Source organism: Salvelinus alpinus, chromosome 1, assembly GCF_045679555.1.
Source record: "Salvelinus alpinus chromosome 1, SLU_Salpinus.1, whole genome shotgun sequence".
Taxonomy (NCBI): Eukaryota; Metazoa; Chordata; class Actinopteri; order Salmoniformes; family Salmonidae; genus Salvelinus; species Salvelinus alpinus.
Genome location: NC_092086.1, coordinates 85,841,891 through 85,864,562, shown reverse-complemented (window position 1 = coordinate 85,864,562; position 22,672 = coordinate 85,841,891). Strand labels below are relative to the sequence as shown.

At 44.1% G+C, this 22,672-nt stretch overlaps 1 long non-coding RNA gene across 1 annotated transcript; it reads left to right on the top strand.

Moving 5' to 3' along the window:
- The first annotated feature begins 14,372 nt into the window (after positions 1-14,372).
- LOC139532471 (uncharacterized) lies at positions 14,373-19,895 on the top strand. Its single transcript, XR_011666580.1, has 2 exons — positions 14,373-17,206; positions 17,718-19,895. It is a non-coding gene; the product is annotated as an uncharacterized lncRNA (long non-coding RNA).
- The last annotated feature ends 2,777 nt before the right edge of the window (positions 19,896-22,672 follow it).

The following is a 22,672-nucleotide window of genomic DNA, read 5'->3' as shown; positions in this document are numbered from 1 at the left end:
CAACAGGCCGTGATTGGGAGTCCCATAAGGCGGCACACAATTGGCCCAGCGTCGTCCGGGTTTGGCCGGTGTAGGCCGTCATTGTAAATAAGAATTTGTTCTTAACTGACTTGCCTAGTTAAATAAAAGGTTAAATAAATAAATAAATTTTCATGATCTGAAAAGCAAAAGTGATCCAAGATCAGCACTCGTAGTCTTGGATACCTTGTAAATATGAGCCCAGATGTACGCAGCATATAAAGAGGATGGGTGAAGTGATGGTGAATAACTTAGTTACCAGTATTTCCTCCGGTCAGTTAGGTCTAAGAAGACAAAAAAGGATGCATGGAATTCCTGATTTCATACTGCCATGGCTATATAGTGAAAAAAACGAGCGCTTCCCTAGTGGTGCAGAGGATAAAAAAAACCTGGCTTGGGAACCAAACGCTGCAGATTGTCAACTTTTGATGTGTAAAAAAATATACTTGTGTTTGTATGATTAAATGCTGTTCAAATGTCCTATGAATTAAAATGCCATGTGTCTCTATATCACCTTCAAATGTGAATGGCCATTAAACCTGGAGAGAAATATAATGGGGATGTATTCCAATCTGCTTTAAGGAGCTATACATTTTCATGCTGAGAATGTTGTGGTAATATTTGGTAAAAATGAAATTTTTCTAAATGGTCTTGACATGTTTCTGAGGACCTCCAAGACAAGATAAAATGTATATTGAATATTATGTCAAACCTAAAATAAATATGCTATGAACATCAGATAAACTGACTTATCTGTATATTGTGGAACATTGTGCAACATTGTGGGAATATTCGTGCAACATCCCAGACAACCTCCATTAATTAATATAATATTCTTGGAACCTTTAAAGAAGTCAGACCAGGTGTTCTGACAACATTCTTACATCATAGGAATGTCATCACAACTGAGCATATTTTGTGTTTTGGGAACCTCTCTCGTTTCCACAACCTAATTAACTGTTTTGGGAAAGGCTGTTCTGTAATCATTCTAGCAACATCAAAGGAATGTTTTGTGTACCCTGATACAAACATTATCTGAACGTTAGCACAACTGGACCATTTTAGTGTTTTGGGAACCTCTCTCGTCATATACCCACAATGTTCCCACAGCCTAATGAAACGTTCTGGGCACCTTTAAAGAACAGACTAAATGTTATTCTGGGAACATCCGTGTGACATCAGGTGAATGTTTTTTACACCCTAAATAAATATTGTAGAATCATCTGCACAACTGGACAGTTTGTGTTTCGGAAACATATCTTTTGTGATGTCCCCACAATGTTCTCACCAGACTGTTCCCACACCCTAATGAAACATTCTGGGAACCTTTGAAGAACAGATTACATTTGTTTGAGGAACATTCTTGCAACATCAGGCAAATGTTTTATACAAACATTCTATAATTATCAGCAACGGGACAGTTTATGTGTTATGAGAACATTTGCATGACCTAACGAATGTTCTGGGAACTTTCACAGAACCAATTTTGGTTTGCTGGGTGAGCTTGTTTAACATCGCAGCCAACAGTGCAGGCGACTGTCGACTGAGTGATCTACAATGTACCTTGCATTATAAATACCTACTCATTATTATTTGTAGATCAATCAGTCACAATTTACCCATGATACATTACAGTTTTGATCCTCTCGAACATGGCCAGTACAGCTACATACATAGCATGCAGCGTCTGACTCACATTCACAGACAAATGTCGCCATCTACTGCTCACAGAAGGTAAAGGGCATGGGTTCACAGTGAACCCTCTCAACCCAAGCAGGAAAGCTGCATCAACCATTGTGAAGAAGAAGACAGTATCTAGAAAGAGGAAACAAGTCACGTTGACAATAAAGCGGTGAATTGGGGAAGCATAAACAGTGTGCGAGCCTTCCGGTTCTTTACAAGTATTCTTTATTAGCCCAGCCCCTACATTTTTAAGGATGTGCGTATGACCACAAACTTTTCTATAAGCAAGTCGCTGCAACCATCAAACATTGCAAAAATCATAACTAACATTCATATGGTTTCCTGTAGTAGTGAACATTTCCTGTAGAAGTGAACATGCGTCATAGACAAGATAGATTAGATAAGGAGCAGTGTTCTAACCATAAATCTATGGTTCTACCGAGGCCTCTGTGGGTAGGGGAGCACAAACTCACAATGACTCAATTCATCCCCTGCAATAGCCCCCATAAATCCAGCTGTCTCAATCAGCTCCACATTCAAAAGCAGGAAACTTGAACGGATTCCTCAAACAGCACTGAAAATCTACTGATCCATCAATAAGGCCATAAGATGGCGACGTCCTCCTTTGAAACATACAGGCGTCTTGGAAAGTAAGTCAGGTCACCCAACAAAAATTCTAATATAAAAACTTCTCAAATTACATTTGAGTGGGCTCTCCATAACACAGAATGGAGGACACAGTTTCCAGTTCAGCTCCACTGGGCGATGCAATGGGACTGTGACTGCGCTGCTCCCAAATGACAGATGGGTGGCTAAGTGTTAATAATGCTCTCAGAACAAGCTGTAAAGACTACCAGATGTTTGGGAGCCCAGATCTTGAGCCAGCCAGCCCCCATTTTTCCGCTCCGCACTGCTGCTCAAAACAGGGAGAGGAGGTAGTGAAGAGGGTGGAATGAGAGAGAAAAGAGAGAGGGAGAGCAGAGGTGGAAAGAGAAAGAAAAGGGAGGGAGGTAGAGAGAGAGGGACAGAGAAAGAAAAAAAGAGAGCGATAAGAAAAAGAGAAAAAGGGAGGCGAGAGGCTGGCTATCCTTACATGCACTCAGTCAGCAGGGTCATTGAGTGCGCTCATTATTTTTTGGACTGCCTGTCAAAACACTACTGCTACCCGCCTTTCCGCCACAGTGTGTGCCTATTCACTGAGGGAAACTTAACAACACAGTGTTCTACACACACACGCATACACCTCACACACAAATGCATGCAGTGATGCACGCCAGCACGCATGCACACAAAAACACACTACCCTCTGAGACACAGGGAATCTCCTTGAACTTTTAGCCATGTTCCAACTTCCTATTACAGCCGCTCCTCTCTTAGCAGCAACTCACAAAACATCAATACCGAGCGACAGACATACGCAGTGGGACTGACTAAGTAACATCATACAAACAGGATATTTCAACCTGAGAAGTAACAAGGATTTGGATGGTATATGAAAGTGTTTATAGGCTAGCTGCAATCTGAGCATCAGCAGGCATTTCTATGGTATGAAATTGTCGTAAGGTTCTCTCTTTTTGAATATGAACATGCATTTGCATGGTATATTAACAGTGTTCTGAGGCTATCTCTAACCATTGTGGAAATGTGTAGTTGAATGGTAAATGAGAGTTCTTACCAGGTACAGGAGGAAGGTGTGCATGCCAGTCCCCAGTCCCACAGAGGACAGGTTACCCAAGCCTACCCAGTAGGCACACCACAGGAACCTCTTCAACACGTGCTGCACACAGGGGACAGACCCACAGACAGAGACAGTCAGCCATGGGAGACTCAGGCAGAGTGAGAGAAAAACAAAGTAGGAGAGACAGTAGGAGGTTGTGCGTGTGCACTGTGTGCACCCTACTCTCTTCTAGAGACAGGAGGGAGGGCCAAGAGAGTGAGAGAAGGTAAACGAGGCAGAAAGGGAAAGTGCGCCACAGAAAGAGAGGGGAGCAGTGGGGAGAGGGTGAGAGAGAGCAAGTGAGAGAGTGAGGGAGGGAGAGAGGGGCAGAGAGGGTGAGAGATGGCAAATGAGAGCGTGAGGGAGGGAGAGAGGGGCAGAGGGTGGGAGAGGGCAAGTGAGAGAGAGGCGAAGCAGAGAGTGGCAGGGGTGAGAGAGCGCAAGTGAGAGAGGGAGGGAGGGAGAAAGAGGGGCAGAGAGGGCAAGTGATAGAGAGAGAGGCAGAGTGAGCAAAAGTGAGAGAATATCAGTTAGTGCCTGTTGTTGACAGGCCCATAGGGTAGGAGTGTTCAGATTCAGAACAACACAGACAAAGAGAAGAAGAATTGTTCTTCTACAAGGAAGTCAGCTCTTGCACAACTTTCTCTCTTCCCCCACCCATCTCTCCCTCCATCCCTCTCTCCATTGATAGTACACAATATAGACCAAACACCTCCTCAAGCATGGGCAGACAGGTTGTTTTCAGGAAGAGCCAGTGATGTTGTATATTACGGGAACACTGTGGAGTTTTCTTGGCACCGAACTCATTTCCCAGAAAACCCAAGTGAACACAGGAAAAAAACAAAACATGATAAGCACCAGCAGCGTCTCTCATGGCCTATTAAAAAGCCTGGGTGAGAAGTGCAAGCCATGTCCAATTGTTTTCAGGGATACCAAGAATTAATGACGTAGCACATTATGACTAGAGTTTAGGAGTTTAACATGGACAATAATATATTTGGTGCTGCAGCTTTAAAGCAATTCTGTCTGGATCTCTGGAGACACTTTTACTGTGGTATATTAGCTGTTCATTTGGTAAGATCTGTGTGTGTGTAATCAGTACTTTAGCTGTTCATGTGGTACAGCTAATGTACTGATTAAATAGGGCAGGCGGTAAATAGGGCAGGCGGTAAATAGGGCAGGCGGTAAATAGGCGGTGGAGAAGAGGGTGACCAGCACCAGCAAAGACAAGAAATAATGTATTTAACACCATAACCTGAGGAAAGAAGAGAGGAGGGAGGGAAGAGGGAAAGAGGAGAAGGAGCAGGGAAAAGAGGATGAGGGGAAGGAGGTAAAGAAGAAGATAAGGGGGAGCGAGAAGAGGATGAGAAAACGGGCAGATCAGATGGTGGCTGGCCTTGAGCTGGCACGCAGGCTGATCCTATCCCAGTGTGTTTAAGTGGGCGTCTGAGGCTGAGGGGTGTTGGAGGATTTAAGGCCCTAATCCCTTACAACCATATTAAAGGCTTTATAGACTCCCTTCCCCTTCTCTGCTCTTGACCCACACTCATTAGGCTCAGTGTCACAGGATATTAACACTGGCTGGCACACACTCTGCGTCACAAATGGCACCCTATTCGGTGCACTACTTTTGACCAGGGCCCATAGGGTTGCATTGGCATTATATTATTTGTCAGTTCAGGAATTAACTTAAATGCAGTTCATGATTTAAATGTTTGTTCAATAAAATGTGAGATTATTAAGTGAATAAAGCTAACCCATACCTTCATATTCCCCAATGTCATTTTTTTTACCCCAATTTCATGCTATCCAATTGGCAGTTACAGTCTTGTCCCATCACTGCAACTCCCGTACGGACTAGGGAGAGGCGAAGGTCGAGAGCCATGTGTCCTTAAAAACACGACCCTGCCAGAGCTGCACTGCTTCTTGACACACTGCTCGCTTAACCCAGAAGCCAGCCACACCAAAGTGTCGGAGGAAACACCGTACAACTGGCGACCATGTCAGCGTGCAACCCTCCCCTAACCCGGATGACGCTGGGCCAATTGTGTGCCGCCTCATGGGTCCACTGCGCCACTCGGGAGGCCCTCATATCCACCTTCTGGCTCAACCCTAACCGTAAGCCTAACCCTAGCGCCATGTCCACATGCTGGCTCAACCCTTACCTTAGCCTCAACTCTAATCCTAAACCTAACCCTAAACTTAGCTCCATGTCCACATGCTGGCTCAACCCTTACCCTAGCCTCAACTCTAATCCTAAACCTAACCCTAAACCTAGATTCATGTCCACATGTTGGCTCAACCCTTACCCTAGCCTCAACTCTAATCCTAAACCTAACCATAAACCTAGCTCCATGTCCACATGCTGGCTCAACCCTTACCTTAGCCTCAACTCTAATCCTAAACCTAACCCTAAACCTAGCTCCATGTCCACATGCTGGCTCAACCCTTACCTTAGCCTCAACTCTAATCCTAAACCTAACCCTAGCTCCATGTCCACATGCTGGCTCAACCCTTACCCTAGCCTCAACTCTGATCCTAAACCTAACCCTAAACCTAGCTCCATGTCCACATGTTGGCTCAACACTAACCCTTAAATTCAAGTTGTATTGTCACGTGCACTAGTACAGTGAAATGCCTTTCTTGCCTGCTCTTACCACACAATGCAGTAATCATTATCAGTAGTACGATAAAAAAAATATATAAAAAAATAAGAAAAATTAAAGTACAACAAAAAAAACACGAGAAATAGAAATAAGAAGAACACGGGAATGTAAGTAAATTATTTTACAAGGTCAGTTCCAGGGTCAGTGCCAATAACATATTTACAATGTGTAGAGATAGTGGAGTGGTAGGGTTAGATTTGAGATTGTACCGGTACCCCTTGTATATAGCCTCACTACTGTTATTTTATTGCTGCTCTTTAATTATTTGTTATTTGTATTTTTTTTACTTAACACTTATTTTTCTTAATACTGCATTGTTGGTTAAATGCTTGTAAGTAAGTTGTACTCGGCGCATTTGTGACAAATAAAATGTTATTTGATTTTATTTGAAATATGTATAGGGATAAGGTGAATGTATGATAAACAGAGTAACAGCAGCGTACATGATGATTGTATGCGAGTGTGTGCATGTGTGTAGAGTCAGTATGAATGTGTGTGCGTGTTTGTGTGTGTAGAATTTTAATAGAGTGAGCGTGAGTGTGCATAGAGACAGTCAAAAATAGCAATAGAAGGGTCAATGCAGATAGTAGCCATTTTGTTATCTACTTAGCAGTCTGATGGCTTGGGGATAGAAGCTGTTCAGGCGCCTGTTAGTGTCAGACTTGATGTTCCGGTACTGCTTGCCTTGCGGAAGCAAAGAGAACAGTCTATGGCTTGGGTGGCTGGAGTCTTTTGGGGCTTCCTTTTACACAGCCTGGTATAGAGGTCCTGGATGGCAGGGAGCTCGGCCCCAGTGATGACTGGGCCGTACTCATCACCCTCTGTAGCGCCTTGCGGTCGGGTACCTTGCAGTTGCCGTACCAAGCGGTGATACAGCTAGTCAAGATGCTCTCAGTGGTGCAGCTGTAGAACTTCGGAGAATCTGGGGGCCCATGCCAAATCTTTTCAGCCTCCTGCGAACGAAGAGGCGCTGCCATGCCTTCTTCACAACTGTGTGGGTGTGTGTGGACCATGTTAATTCCTTTGTGATGGAGATACCGAGGAACTTCAAGCTCTCGACATGCTCCACTACAGCCCCATCGATGTGGATGAGGGTGTGCTTGCTCCTCCATTTCCTGTAGTCCACGATCAGCTCCTTTGTCTTGTTGAAGATGAGGGAGAGGTTGCTGTCCTGGCATTACACTGCCAGGTCTCTGAACTCCTCCCTATAGGCTGCCTCATCGTCGTCGATGATCAGTCCTAACACTGTCGTGTTGTCAGCAAACTTGATGAGGGTGTTGGAGTCATGCGTGGCCACACAGTCGTGGGTAAACAGGGAGTACAGGAGGGGACTAAGCACACACCCCTGGGAGGCCCCTGTGTTGATGGTCAGTGTGGCGGATGTGCTGTTGCCTACCCTCACCGCCTGGTCCCAGGGTCCTGAGCTTAGTGAGTAGCTAGGAGGGGACTATGGTGTTGAATGCTTAGCTGTAGTCAATGAACAGCATTCTTACATAGGTATTCCTTTTGTCCAGGTGGGAGAGGGCAGTGTGGAGTGCAATAGAGAATGCGTCATCTGTGGACCTGTTGGAGCAGTATGCAAATTGGAGGGGGTCCAGGGTGTCTGGAATGATGGTGATGATGTGAGCCATGACCAGCCTTTCAAAGCATTTCATGGCTATAGATGTTAGTGCTACGGGGAGGTAGTCATTTAGGCAGGTTACCTTGGCATTCTTGGGCACAGGGACTATGGTGGTCTACTTGAAATAAGTTGGTATCAAAGACCGGGTCAGGGATAGGTTGAAAATGTCAGTGAAGACACTTGCCAGCTGGTTAGCACACGCATCCTGGTATTCTGTCTGGCCACGCGGCATTGCAAACGTTAACCTGTTTAAAGGACTTACATTGGCTACGCAAAGCAAGATCACACAGTAGTCCAGAACAGCTGGTTCTCTCATGCATGGTTCAGTTTGCTTGTCTCGAAGTGAGCATAGTAGGCATTTAGCTTGCCTGGTAGGCTTGGGTCGCTGGGCGGCTCGCAGCTGGGTTTCCCTTTGTAATCCGTGATAGTTTGCGAGCCCTGCCACATCCGGCGCAGTAGGATTCTAGGTGCGACAAAACCAGGGCCTGTAGGACCTGCCTTGTTGATAGTGTCGTTAAGGCAGAGCAGTGCTTTATAATGGATAGACTTCTCCCCATCTTAGCTATTGTTGTATCAATATGTTTTGACCATGACAGGTCACAATCAGGGTTACTCCAAGCAGTTTAGTCACCTCAACTTGCACAATTTCCACATTATTCATTACGAGAGGGTTTAGTGAATGATTTGTCCCAAGTACAACGCTTTAAGTTTTGGGAATACTTAGGACTAACTTATTCCTTGCTACCCATTCCAAAACTAACTGCAGCTCTTTGTTAAGTGTTGCAGTCATTTCAGTGGCTGTAGTAGCTGACGTGTATAGTGTTGAGTCATCCGCATACATAGACACACTGGCCTTACTCAAAGCCAGTGGCATGTCATTAGCAAAGATTGAAAAAAAGCAATTCCCTGGGGAACTCCTGACTCTACCTGGATTATGTTTGAGAGGCTTCCATTAAAAAACACCCTCTGTGTTCTGTTAGACAAGTAACTCTTTATCCACATTATAGCAGGGGGTGTAAAGCCATAACACATACATTTTTCCAGCAGCAGACTATGATCGATAATGTCAAAAGCTGCACTGAAGTCTAACAAGACAGCCCCCACAATCATTTTATCATAAATTTTCTCTTAGCCAATCATCAATCATTTGTGTAAGTGCCGTTCTTGTTGAGTGCCCTTCCCTATATGCGTGCTGAAAGTCGGTTGCCAATTTGTTTACTGTAAAATAAGATTGTATCTGGTCAAACACAATTTTTCCAGAAGTTTACTAAGGGTTGGTAACAGGCTGATTGATTGGCTGTTTGAGCCAATAAAGGGGGCTTTACTATTCTTGGGTAGTGGAATGACTTTAGCGTCCCTCCAGGCCTGAGGGCACACACTTTCTAGTAGTCTTAAATTAAAGATGTGGCAAATAGAAGTGGCAATATCGTCTGCTATTATTATCCTCAGTAAATTTTCCATCCAGATTGTCAGACCCCGGTGGCATGACATTGTTAATATACAAAAATAATTATTTCACCTCTTCCACACCGACTTTACAGAATTCAAAAGTACAATTCTTGTCTTTCATAATTTGGTCCGATATACTGTAGTATCAGCGTTTGTTGCTGGCATGTCATCCCTAAGTGTGTTTGTCTTGCCAATTAAAAAGTAATTAAAGTAATTGGCAATATCAGTGAGTTTTGTGACGAATGAGCCATCTGATTCAATGAATGATGGCGTGCAGAACGTCCAGAGCTGCCGACTTGTTAAAGTAGAAATGTTCATCCAAATCGATGTTAGTGATCACTGTTCTGATGTCCAAAAGTTGTTTTCTGTCATAGGAAATTATGGCGGAAACATTATGTACAAAAAAAGTTCAGATCAGCCTAAAAATATATATATACAAAATAGCCCGTAAGACGGCTACTATCCACTGCAGCGCCATCTTTCTTACAACATGTGTGTATATCAGTGCTCTCTCTCTCTTTCCCTTTCTCTCTCTCACCATGTGATCCACTTGTTGTAAAAACAACTTGTGCTATCCTGAACTGAGCAGCCACTTACTCTGGCAGCACAATACTCGCCTTGTGATACCTGAGGTTCACCACATCCTCTTGTCATTAAGTAAATAAACATGTTGCCCTCAGACTCAAGAGGCTCTCAAGGTGTGCACAATGACCTCCTTTAATAAGGCCCTTACGTCAATAGAGTATTAGGTAACTAAAAACAGGGTAATCAACATGGGGATCATGCCTGGGGAAAAGTTATTCATATCAGAAACCGGTTCCATATCATCAATAACATTGAGCCTGCAGTGACACAGAGTTTGTGGGAGTATTATTCAACTGAACTCTATATAAACTCATAATATAATTCTGATAAACACTTTTTAAACTGGGCTAGGTAAGAAACAAATATACTATTTTGGCAGGGCATCTAATTGGCGTCTTTCATAGCTACATCAATGAAGGTTGACTACTCCCTGCTTACGAAGTTATTTTAATAAATGATCCTGTCTTGTACTGTCTGACTGTACAGCCAGGCAGACAGGATTAAGTACAGGGGAGCGAGCCAGGAGGGGAGCAGGGAGAGTCTGTCTGTCTGCATGTCCTTTCTCCCCAAATGCAGTTAGACAAGGAGGCGAGGACAGAGTATGCGAAGAATAGAGGAAAGACAAATTGAGAAAGAGCCTCTATCTTGTAGTGTAGACTCTGACCCTGCTGCCTCAACATCTTTCTGTGGCTGGGCTGCCATATCATGACCTCACCCTCCTCAGCAGTAGGGAGTATGTGTGTGGGCTCAGACCCTTCATCTTCCTACAAACACCAGACTAGCTAGACTGTTTACTTGCTCAGTCTGACATGCAATAGATCACAGTGTTGGGGGGATTCATGAACTTAATATCTGTTTCTACACACACTATAATATTTTCTATTTCAACACAATCAATACTTTGTATTTCCCATTTTGTAACACGTATTCACTACTTTGTATTCAAAACTTTAGAATCAACACTTACTTTGTAACACTGATTCTAAAACTTTATATTCAACAATATCAAAACTGAGAAGACCACACAGACTAGTCCTAAATGATGGCAAGGACGGAGGACGCACGGCTCTCGCTTCACCTCTCCCGAGTCCGTACGGGAGTTGCAGCGATGGGACAAGACTAACTACCAATTGGATACCATGAAATTGGGGAGAAAAGTGGTCAAATAAATAAAATAAATAACAGGTGACAGGTGAGGGTCTGAGTGAGTGTCTCACCTCCACGCCCAGTCCTACAAGCAGCTCAAGCAGGAAGTAGTGTAGCGTGACGAGCTGTTTCCTCCATAACACTAGAGACGCACTTCTCACGGTCCCTCTACTTCCTCTCCCTCAGCGACAAGGAGTCTTTATCAACACATACCCACACAGTGGGGTTTGCCTTAACCACCTCTAAAGACATGTCAGTCAGTGTGAACTGCTAGGTTGTAGCTTAAATAAACTCAAGTGATACTGTCAAAGTGAAGTGTGCAGGTTATTTTCTTCAGCCAGTGTGAACCAAAATACTTTGGCCTACACTGTATGCTACGTCAACAATAACAATCATTCACTTTATGGTCATGGTCATATGGTGGTTCATTCAGCGGTCCCTACCTGCAGACTGCCCGTTGTGCTGCTCCTTGGCCGCTAGGCACCGCTGAGGGAGCTCGCAGTGAGCCCCATTCTCTGCCATCTCATTGAGTAGTGGGAGGACTGGGGGGGGGGGGGGGGGGACGACACACCTAGAGAGAGGAACAACAATAATCAAATAGGGGATAGACTGTGGTTAGAGCAGACCTAGGGGCCTCTGTCTGTCCAGACTCTGTGGTGTTGGTAGGCTAAGTCACGAGCAGAGGGCTGCAGGATATGGGACTGACTGTGTTGTTGGCAGGTCTAGATGTGACTGAGTGTTGATCAGAGTGCAGAAGGTGATAGTTTCATTAGGTCACACAGTGCTTTATCGGGTTACCACTAATCTGCAGGACACAGCACAGGCTCCGTGAAAGCTCTGATCTCCTGGTCAGTGAGTGTATCTGTGTGTGTATGTGCGTTTTGTTTTTTAAGGTCATAGATTAGATGTCCGAAATGAACACAACAGGCAGCCTCTGAAGAACAGAGTAGAACAGTGCAGATGCAAGGTAACCTTTATAGTATCTAGACAACAGGATCATGTGTCAGAGATAAGGACCAATGGTGATAAGAGATTCTATCCTCCACATGTTTTTCTCAAGAATATACTAACAAGCCAACATTTCTGACCATGCTTCCCTTCTCAGATACTTCAGTGAAAGGATCCATCCTTCTGCATCTAGACACATCTGTTCTGCTACACAGTCTATGGGATGTTACAGACCAGAACCAGACGGGAGGAGGTAAGAGTGAGACATAGCAGGGACACTTATAAACCCAGTGTCCTGTCCATCCCCATTTTTCTGAGGATATGTGTTTGCGTGTGTGTGAGAGACAGAGAGCTCAGAGCTGAGAGTACTGGCACGCAGAATGCTCAGCTCACAATCTGGTGAAAGTGTCAGTGTCACACAGCCTCTTAATCCCTCTATTTAGTGCCCTCGGCTCCAATGCAGGAGGGCCCCTGGATCCAGTTTCCACATTGACTGGGCTGACAGACAGCAGACAATGTACATAATTGACTTTACATGGGCCCATGATGGCTCTTTAGATTCTAGATAGGAATTCTGAGGCCAGAGTAGGGTCATGTTTTTTTCCTTTGTGAAAATACTAGCTGGCTGCCTTTGGAACAAATGTGATGGACAATGAAAACGTAATGCTGAATGGTATAGGGCGGCCTATAGGTATGTAACAGTTCATCCCTAATTACAAATAAAATTCATTAAAAGAAACCTGGTAAGTGAATGAGCGGGGTATTTAAAAACCAACACTACAGAGAATGTACCATGTTTTACTGGTTCCTTCTAAGACAAATACAGGGTTGGAAGAGATGCCTGCAGACAGTATTTATAGTAGGCTGATAATACAGCAGCATTAAAACATGTCAATCAGTGTTGAGTTTAAAGGCTACATGTAGGAGCATAAACAACAATGCAGAGTGAGGTCACTGAGGCTATTTACACTGCTCAAAAAAATAAAGGGAACACTTAAACAACACAATGTAACTCCAAGTCAATCACACTTCTGTGAAATAAAACTGTCCACTTAGGAAGCAACACTGATTGACAATAAATTTCACATGCTGTTGTGCAAATGGAATAGACAACAGGTGGAAATTATAGGCAATTAGCAAGACACCCCCAATAAAGGAGTGGTTCTGCAGGTGGTGACCACAGACCACTTCTCAGTTCCTATGCTTTCTGGCTGATGTTTTGGTCACTTTTGAATGCTGGCGGTGCTTTCACTCTAGTGGTAGCATGAGACGGAGTCTACAACCCACACAAGTGGCTCAGGTAGTGCAACTCATCCAGGATGGCACATCAATGCGCGCTGTGGTAAGAAGGTTTGCTGTGTCTGTCAGCGTAGTGTCCAGAGCATGGAGGCGCTACCAGGAGACAGGCCAGTACATCAGGAGATGTGGAGGAGGCCGTAGGAGGGCAACAACCCAGCAGCAGGACCGCTACCTCCGCCTTTGTGCAAGGAGGAGCAGGAGGAGCACTGCCAGAGCCCTGCAAAATGACCTCCAGCAGGCCACAAATGTGCATGTGTCTGCTCAAACGGTCAGAAACAGACTCCATGAGGGTGGTAATGAGGGCCCGACGTCCACAGGTGGGGGTTGTGCTTACAGCCCAACACCGTGCAGGACGTTTGGCATTTGCCAGAGAACACCAAGATTGGCAAATTTGCCACTGGCGCCCTGTGCTCTTCACAGATGAAAGCAGGTTCACACTGAGCACATGTGACAGACGTGACAGAGTCTGGAGACGCCTTGGAGAACGTTCTGCTGCCTGCAACATCCTCCAGCATGACCGGTTTGGCGGTGGGTCAGTCATGGTGTGGGGTGGCATTTCTTTGGGGGGCCGCACAGCCCTACATGTGCTCGCCAGAGGTAGCCTGACTGCCATTAGGTACCGAGATGAGATCCTCAGACCCCTTGTGAGACCATATGCTGGTGCGGTTGGCCCTGGGTTCCTCCTAATGCAAGACAATGCTAGACCTCATGTGGCTGGAGTGTGTCAGCAGTTCCTGCAAGAGGAAGGCATTGATGCTATGGACTGGCCCGCCCGTTCCCCAGACCTGAATCCAATTGAGCACATCTGGGACATCATGTCTCGCTCCATCCACCAATGCCACGTTGCACCACAGACTGTCCAGGAGTTGGCGGATGCTTTAGTCCAGGTCTGGGAGGAGATCCCTCAGGAGACCATCCGCCACCTCATCAGGAGCATGCCCAGGCGTTGTAGGGAGGTCATACAGGCACGTGGAGGCCACACACACTACTAAGCCTCATTTTGACTTGTTTTATGGACATTACATCAAAGTTGGATCAGCCTGTAGTGTGGTTTTCCACTTTAATTTTGAGTGTGACTCCAAATCCAGACCTCCATGGGTTGATAAATTTGATTTCCATTGATCATTTGTGTGTGATTTTGTTGTCAGCACATTCAACTATGTAAAGAAAAAAGTATTTAATAAGAATATTTCATTCATTCAGATCTAGGATGTGTTATTTTAGTGTTCCCTTTATTTTTTTGAGCAGTGTACATGAGAGTTAGTGCAGCACTACAGACTGATTTGTACCATCAAAGTTAACCCAGACATTTAAAGTTTAGGGGGAGTAAAGGTATTGGATGCTGTAATAAATGATGTTTTTATTGACCTTAACACTTAGCTATAATATTGTTATAATGCCTTCATTATTAAAGCAGACGTGGTTGTAACACTTTGCTGCACCCCACAGATGAACCAGTTCTGCCTGTGCCAGATACTAACCTTACTCCCACACACACACAGAGAGAGATGGCTGACACAAACCATTTATGAGCACTGATAAGGCAGGGGGGCGCTCTGACCTCAGGGGGGCGCTCTGACCTCAGGCGCCAGTTGCTGGTGTCTGCTTCAACATCTTGTCAATACAAGAGACAACCCAGACCGGCATGGCACTCAACGAGCACGCGCATGCATACACACACACACACACACACACAAACCCCTGTTTCAGGCGGGAGTTCCAAGGACAAAGAACACTACTGAGAACCAATGGAACATTGATATCAGCCTGAAGGGGACCGCCCTCCACTCACAGCGACCAGTCAGGAGAGCAGAACTACTAGAATCTACCTACGTCATTTCACTGTATAAAATGTATTGCACAATATGAGTCGGGGCTCCTCCTGCTAGCTCCCTCTGAGCTAAATGGACGAGCCCGTGCACGTGTTGTCAGATATCTTTGCAACTTATTAAACTGCCTTAAATATCATACCTTATCCACCTGGTCTAGCGTCTCAACTTGGTCTCTCTCTTCTAGTAAATATCATCAATCTTTAACATGGTAGCAGAGGATGGTTTTCTAAGAACCTGAATTCGGTCCATAGGAGGTTGATGAGAAGAGAGAGAGAAGTTGGAGACAAATCCAGAGAGACGGGTGACCTGAAAAGGAGCTGCCGGGGATTCATCTCACCTCAGGAATCTGATCTAAAAGTCGACTAAACAAAAGGTAAGCAGAGCCTGTTAAATCAAAAATCTGCATATTGTATTATAGAGATAACCAAATTTAAGATCAGTGACTGAGTGTGAGTATGAATTTCCGTTAAATTTATTATATAAGTTGCATACTAAGGCATTGATGTAAAGATATTTGTCATATAGTCTAAGAATGAAAAGAGATGAAATGAGTAATGAGAAATGAGAAATGATTGACCACCGTAGAAGCGGGCCTAGTTGCTAGAACTAGAAGGATCCTGCACGGTTGAAGTGTCTGTTCAAGTTTGTATCAGTGTCCGGGACTAGAAGTTAGTGTAAGTTGAAGATGTAAGTTGTTGGCAACCTCGTACACGCCTCGGACACCCTTCTAGGTAGCATCGGAATTAAACTGAGCTTGATCATTCGGGAGCTCGTGCTGAATTGGCAAATCCGGGTCAGGTTAATAACTATTTTTTAACTGGTCGCCGCTCGGTACCTAAGTCCAAGCCTGAGCTTTAATGTGGTGAGGACTTAATCCTCTTGGCCATGTTTTAAATTCTTGTGACAGGTATAACTATGTAATTATGTTTTGTTTGTAGTAAACGTTTGGGTTAAGGGGATTTACATGTTCCCAGAGACAAGGTATCTTAAAGGGGCACACTCATATATGGAATATTCAGAGTTTTATTTTCTGAGTTTTAATTAGACAAGGAAATGTTTAATTTTTAAAGATAAGGGGTTCTTTAATAGGTCTAGACATGGTATGGAACACGAATGTAAGGGGGTGTTGTAACCTTTGACCTGCATCATGGCTGTCTCTTGAAGTCTGATCAGCTTCGGGGGAGGGCCATGTAGATAATGCATTTGTGGTCATTTGGTATACTGGTTTTGAGGTAAATTAATATGTAAGGACTCTAGAAATTGCCACCATAGACATGTTTTTCTAAAAATCCATGAGTTTAGATGAAGCCAAACAGTGAGACATTTAGTTAAAATTTGGAAACAAAACAGTTGTTACAGACAGATAAGGGAAAGGGCAGACAGACAGGCCCTCCCTACACTGCTGAGACCTTGAAGGTTTGAGAGCAGAGAGGGGAGTTTCGGAAGGGGCGCCAGGACATGGATAACAGAATGGGTAGATAACAGTTACTGAATGGAGACATGAAAGGGGCGCTCCTACATGATAATGTAGAACATAAGAATATTTTACTATTCTTACCTAAGTCATTATTTAGAATAGGTAAGGTTGTTACCTGGCTAGAGCCAGGTATCAAGAGGGGGATGGGTACATTGTGGTCTAGGATAGGATGGGGCCTATTGGATAATAAACTAATTATTAAAAAAATAATAATAATAATTAAAAAATAAATAATAATAATAATTATAGCTAACAAATAGGTATAGAAGTTAAATATATAATCAGATAAAACAAATGAGAAACTGGTGGTTAACCAAACCTGTATGTCCAGGATTTTATGCGTTACAGATGAATTAAAGGAGAAGGTGATTCACTCGACCTGGGGGCATATCGCACTTGGAGGGTGAGACACACTGGCACTGCCGAATGATCACAGAGTTAAGGAGAAGAACTGTTGCTAATAAAGCTCAGGGGTCAACTCCTTAATGAAGAATTCCCTGACCCCGACCTTTCATCACTGTGAACGTTCATAGAAGTGAAAGTGTTGCTTGATCTCTGGCTGATGATGTGTTCTCTGGGAGAGGATGGGGTTTTACAGGACTGCTTGTGGTCCTGAGCTGTCTGATTAGGATACGATGGGGATGTTACCATCACAGTACTGCCAGAACAACCACCAGTTCCAACGGACCAGGGATTCAGCCGGCCTCCTCCACCACTTCAAGACCAACTCCCACACCACCACCTAAGCTCTCCAATCTGGTACAGGTAATAAATGTAAAAGACATCTCAGATAGTGACCAATTGGGGACTTAAACTGAATATGAGGAAAGGGAGAATATGTGGTTGGCCTACAAAACAATAAATAGAAAGGACTGTGTCGTATGTGGACATGCCAGACCTATTCTGGCTGCTCACCCATTTGCCCTAAGTAATGGGGAAGGTTGGATGTGTACATTGGAAAGTTTAAGCCAAATTCAACCCTGTGTAAAACTCTGAGTCTTGTGTTCCCAGAAGTCCCTCCCCAGAAGGTACCGTGGGGAGTTAAGGCATATGGGGGATATTACAGCTGTATCACTGGTACAGGTAGGGGTATAGACTATGGGAGGCTCCCTACTACTGCCTGCATCACTAATGTCACTATTAACTAGAGGTGTTGCTGATGTATGGTGGATGTGTGGACCTGCCAGGCAGTTGACCCCCATTTTGAAAGGAAATTGTCGTTGCACATGTGTTTTGGCCAGTCTGATAACACCATTGCCTATTATTGAGGTTACAGCTAATCAACTTCTGGGAGCTGCACATGACACAGAGGCTCGGAACCAACCCAGGAGACGGCAGAGCCGAGACGCTACTTGGTCCGAGGGTACAGATAACATCCACACCAACCTCTTGGGGGTCCTAATAGGGGTCCCCCCACGAATTCCAGGCATTAAACAGAAATGATGGTCTGTGGCATCTGATGCCCACCATTCTTGGTCCAGCTATTGTTGATACTAAACAAAATGCCTGGATCAATTATATCTACTATAATCAACAATGGTTTGTCAACTACACCCACACTGCACTTAGGGGGATGGCTGAACAATTGGATGCCACCTCTCGAACTGCTAGACAGAATAGGCTAGCACTAGACATGATACTGGCCAACCAGGGAGGTGTATGTAAAATGATTGGAGAACAGTATTGCAAGTTTGTCCCTAACAATACTAGTCCGGATGGGAGCATTTCAAAAAAGCTCTGAGTGGGTTGGTAAGGTTATCGGTGGAGATGGAGGGTCTTGCAGGTGTGGAGGAGAGTGGACTGTTCCCCTGGCTGGGTGGTTGGTTTGGTAAGTACACTACAATGATGAATACTGGATTTCGGTGTCCCTAGTTGTTGTTTTTCTTATGCTCATGTGCTGTGCTGCCTGTATCATACCTTGTTTGAAGAAGTCTGTTACAGATGTGGCAAGGACCTCTGGTATGATGTCGTTGCTTGATGCTCCAGTTGGAGAGGCTGATACGGAATCAAGCTTTCGCAGGAGAGTGGGCCTGACAGAGGAGGACCCTTGGTTTGCTGCAATTGATGTTGTCGAATGAATAAAAAGTGATGTTTGTCCTCCCTGTTGTGAAGGTTTGAAGTTCCCGGGTGGCGACGAGCCCACCTGGTACAGGTTGTATAGAGGGATGGACCTGAGGGTTTAACATTCATTTTCTCGTTTTTTGGTTAATAATGTGGGATTTTGGACTCAACAAGGCTTCGAGGCGGTCCATGGCCAATTGGCCGCTACATCCCTGATGGCATTTCAGAATAGAATCGCAGTAGATATGTTGTTGGCTGAGCGCGGAGGTGTTTGTGCCATGTTTGGGGAGCAATGTTGTACTTTCATTCCCAAAAATACAGCGAATGATGGAAGTCTTACCGCCGCCCTAGAGGGTCTTCGCACGCTTAATGGGAAGATGAAACAGCACTCCGGAGTGGACACTACTATGTGGGATTCTTGGATGGATGCTTTTGGCAATTATAAAATGCTTGTTTCCTCTATCCTTGTCTCAATTTCTGTTTTTGCCGCGATGCTTGTGCTTTGTGGTTGCTGTTGCATTCCATGTGCTCGCACTCTGATACCCTATCTGCTATAGACCCAAAGCAGACCGATAGGGGTCAGATGTACCCACTCCTTGCTATTGAGGAAGCTGAGCCTGGGTATCAATTTGATGACTAGTGATGGCTAGAGGATTTACTATTGTCACGTCTCTGGTGAGACGTGAAGAGGGGGAATTAAAAAAAATTGTCTGCTGACAAATTTTACTGTGGTCACGTCTTTTAAGACGTGAAGAGGGGGATTTGTAATACATGATGTTTTTATTGACCTTAACACTTAGCTATAATATTGTTATAATGCCTTCATTATTAAAGCAGACGTGGTTGTAACACTTTGCTGCACCCCACAGATGAACCAGTTCTGCCTGTGCCAGATACTAACCTTACTCCCACACACACACAGAGAGAGATGGCTGACACAAACCATTTATGAGCACTGATAAGGCAGGGGGGCGCTCTGACCTCAGGGGGGCGCTCTGACCTCAGGCGCCAGTTGCTGGTGTCTGCTTCAACATCTTGTCAATACAAGAGACAACCCAGACCGGCATGGCACTCAACGAGCACGCGCATGCATACACACACACACACACACACAAACCCCTGTTTCAGGCGGGAGTTCCAAGGACAAAGAACACTACTGAGAACCAATGGAACATTGATATCAGCCTGAAGGGGACCGCCCTCCACTCACAGCGACCAGTCAGGAGAGCAGAACTACTAGAATCTACCTACGTCATTTCACTGTATAAAATGTATTGCACAATATGAGTCGGGGCTCCTCCTGCTAGCTCCCTCTGAGCTAAATGGACGAGCCCGTGCACGTGTTGTCAGATATCTTTGCAACTTATTAAACTGCCTTAAATATCATACCTTATCCACCTGGTCTAGCGTCTCAACTTGGTCTCTCTCTTCTAGTAAATATCATCAATCTTTAACAATGCCAGATATCAATTTCAACTAACTGTCTCTAGTCATACCTTGACTGTTTTTGCATGAGAGAAGAAGCTTTGGCGGAAACCAAAAACCTTTGGATTGACAGTCTGTTGACAGTAATCCAGAAAGGAGAGCAATATGCGTCATGAGTCATGTCCAGCTGCGTTGCAGAGAGCTAATCAAGCACCTTGCTTTATGTCTCGTCTACTCTCGTGCGTCAATGGGGCTGTTGTTTGGCTCTGTTGACGCAACTTGATGCAAAAATGTTGACCAATTCCCAGCATCACAAATGACTGCGCTTCATCATTCGAGGACGATCATTGATTTACTCATGTTGTTTTCACAAACCAGCAATTTCAAAATAGTGCCGAAAAGAACAAAACAGCGCGTGTTCTAAATCCAGCAGAGAGCACAACGTGTGCAAGAACAGGTCTCGATTGCGCAATAACTTCCTTCAAAACAACAGGCTGTGTGCATGAGGCCCCGTGCGCCGTTAAGGTTTTATACTGGTTGTACAGGTATGCACAGCAGTGTTCTAGAATATTGGACCGTTTGATTTCATACTTTTCACTGCAGCTCAAGCAATTCCTCCAACTGTCAACGTATTCAAACTAATAGATGACTCATACCGGAGATGCATTGGTTGGGAATTGTGGGGACATGCGCGTTGGTCTAAAGCGTAAATCATAGTCCACAGAAGCTAGGACGCGATAGTCCGGCGCCCCTTTATGATATAGCTTACATTGCTCTGAGACCACCATCCGCAGAGGATGGACAGCCCGAATAATCACCTCCACACAATTCCCAACCAACGCGTCTCCGGTACACGTTCTCAATTCATTTGAATGTGTTGACAGTTGGAGGAATTGCTTGAGCTGCGCTGAGAATTGGAATAGTATGAAAGCCAATATTCTAGAATACTGCCGTGTGTACACCTACACGTTTTTGGACTATGATAAATAATTTAATCTTTATTACGCTTCGAACGCAAGACTATGGTTTAAGTCGAGTAACAACATAGGTCTAAAGTTAAATGTGAAATGTTTTTGGTAAGCAGTTCTAACAACACTCCCTCTCCACGCAGTAGGCTACGCACTGGTTTCAAGTATCAACAGTACCAAAAAGCCATATGATGGCAGGTAAGAGTAAATGTGAGCGGATGTTTCATAATTAGCCTAGTAACTACCCCAGGAGATCAAGACTAATTAAAGCTCTAAAAAATAAAGTAATCATATAACTTAACTGGAAAAGGCATCTAACGAATCTCTATGTGGATTGAGCAAAGAAAATGAATGGCAGCCTTACCCAGACCAAACTGAGAAGACACCCAGGGTGAGGAGATTGTCAGGTCATGTCTTGGAGAAGACATGACCTAAATTACCACTTTAAAGTCATACTGACAAGGGGGTCAAAACACCAGTCTCAACGTCAATAGTGAAGAGGTGACTCCGGGATGCTGGCCTTCTAGGCGGGTACTATTTAATGAAGCTGCCAGTTGATGGCTTGCGAGGCGTCTGTCTAGTTTGAGAAACACTCTAATGTAACACTCTGTAACACTCTAACACTCTTGTCCTCTTGCTCAGTGGCCTCCCACTCTTTCTATTCTGGCTAGAGCCAGTTTGCGCTGTTCTGTGAAGGGAGTAGTACACAGCGTTGTACGAGATCGTCAGTTCCTTGGCAATTTCTCGCATGGAATAGCCTTCATTCCTCAGAACAATAATAGACTGACGAGATTCAGAAGAAAGTTATTTGTTTCCGGCCATTTTGAGCCTGTAATCGAACCCACAAATGCTGATGCTCCAGATACTCAACAAGTCTAAAGAAGGCCAGTTGTATTGCTTCTTTAAACAGTGTTCAGCTGTACTAACATAATTGCAAAAGGGTTTTCTAATGATCAATTAGCCTTTGAAATGATAAACTTGGATTAGCTAACAACGTGCCATTGGAACACAGGAGTGATGGTTGCTGATAATGTAGATATTCAAAAAAAAATTTTTTTAATCTGCCGTTTCCATCTACAATAGTCATTTACAACATTAACAATGTCTACACTGTATTTCTGATCAATGTGATGTTATTTTAATGGGGGGAAAAGTGTGTTTCTTTCAAAAACAAGACAATTTCTAAGTGACCCCAAACTTTTGAACAGTAGTGTACATTTGTGACAAGTATTGCATTATAATGAAATACTTATGGCATGCTATTGTGTGCATGCTATTGTAATAGGTCTACATCCATTATCTCAAGCCAAGAAAGATAAAACAAATAATAATAATGCATGGCATGTTTGAATAAACCTTGATAGAGTGCCAATGTAACAAGAATATGTCCTTCTTGCACTCAATCTATAACCTAACATTCTGTCAGGAGTTGGTCCCCTTCTAAAATAGCAGATTTATAGACTTCCTCCAGTGATTTTGGAACTTTTCCTGTTGAAAAGCTACATCCTAAATAGGGTTCTAGGGGGTAACTAGCCCCCCCTAATAACAATGTCTAATTGCTGTCACAAAAAAGCAACGTTTGGGGGAAAAAATGGTATGTGGATGAAGGTCATGCTTTGGCAAATAAAATATAAAGGTAAATAAATGGCTACAGTTGACACTTAGTTATTTCATTAAATTTTGTTTTTAGAAAAGGGACATTTAAAAAAAAAAAGTGCCAGTTACCCTGCTAGAAGATTATGGCATAGGGTTTCACACAAGTGTGTTAAAATACATT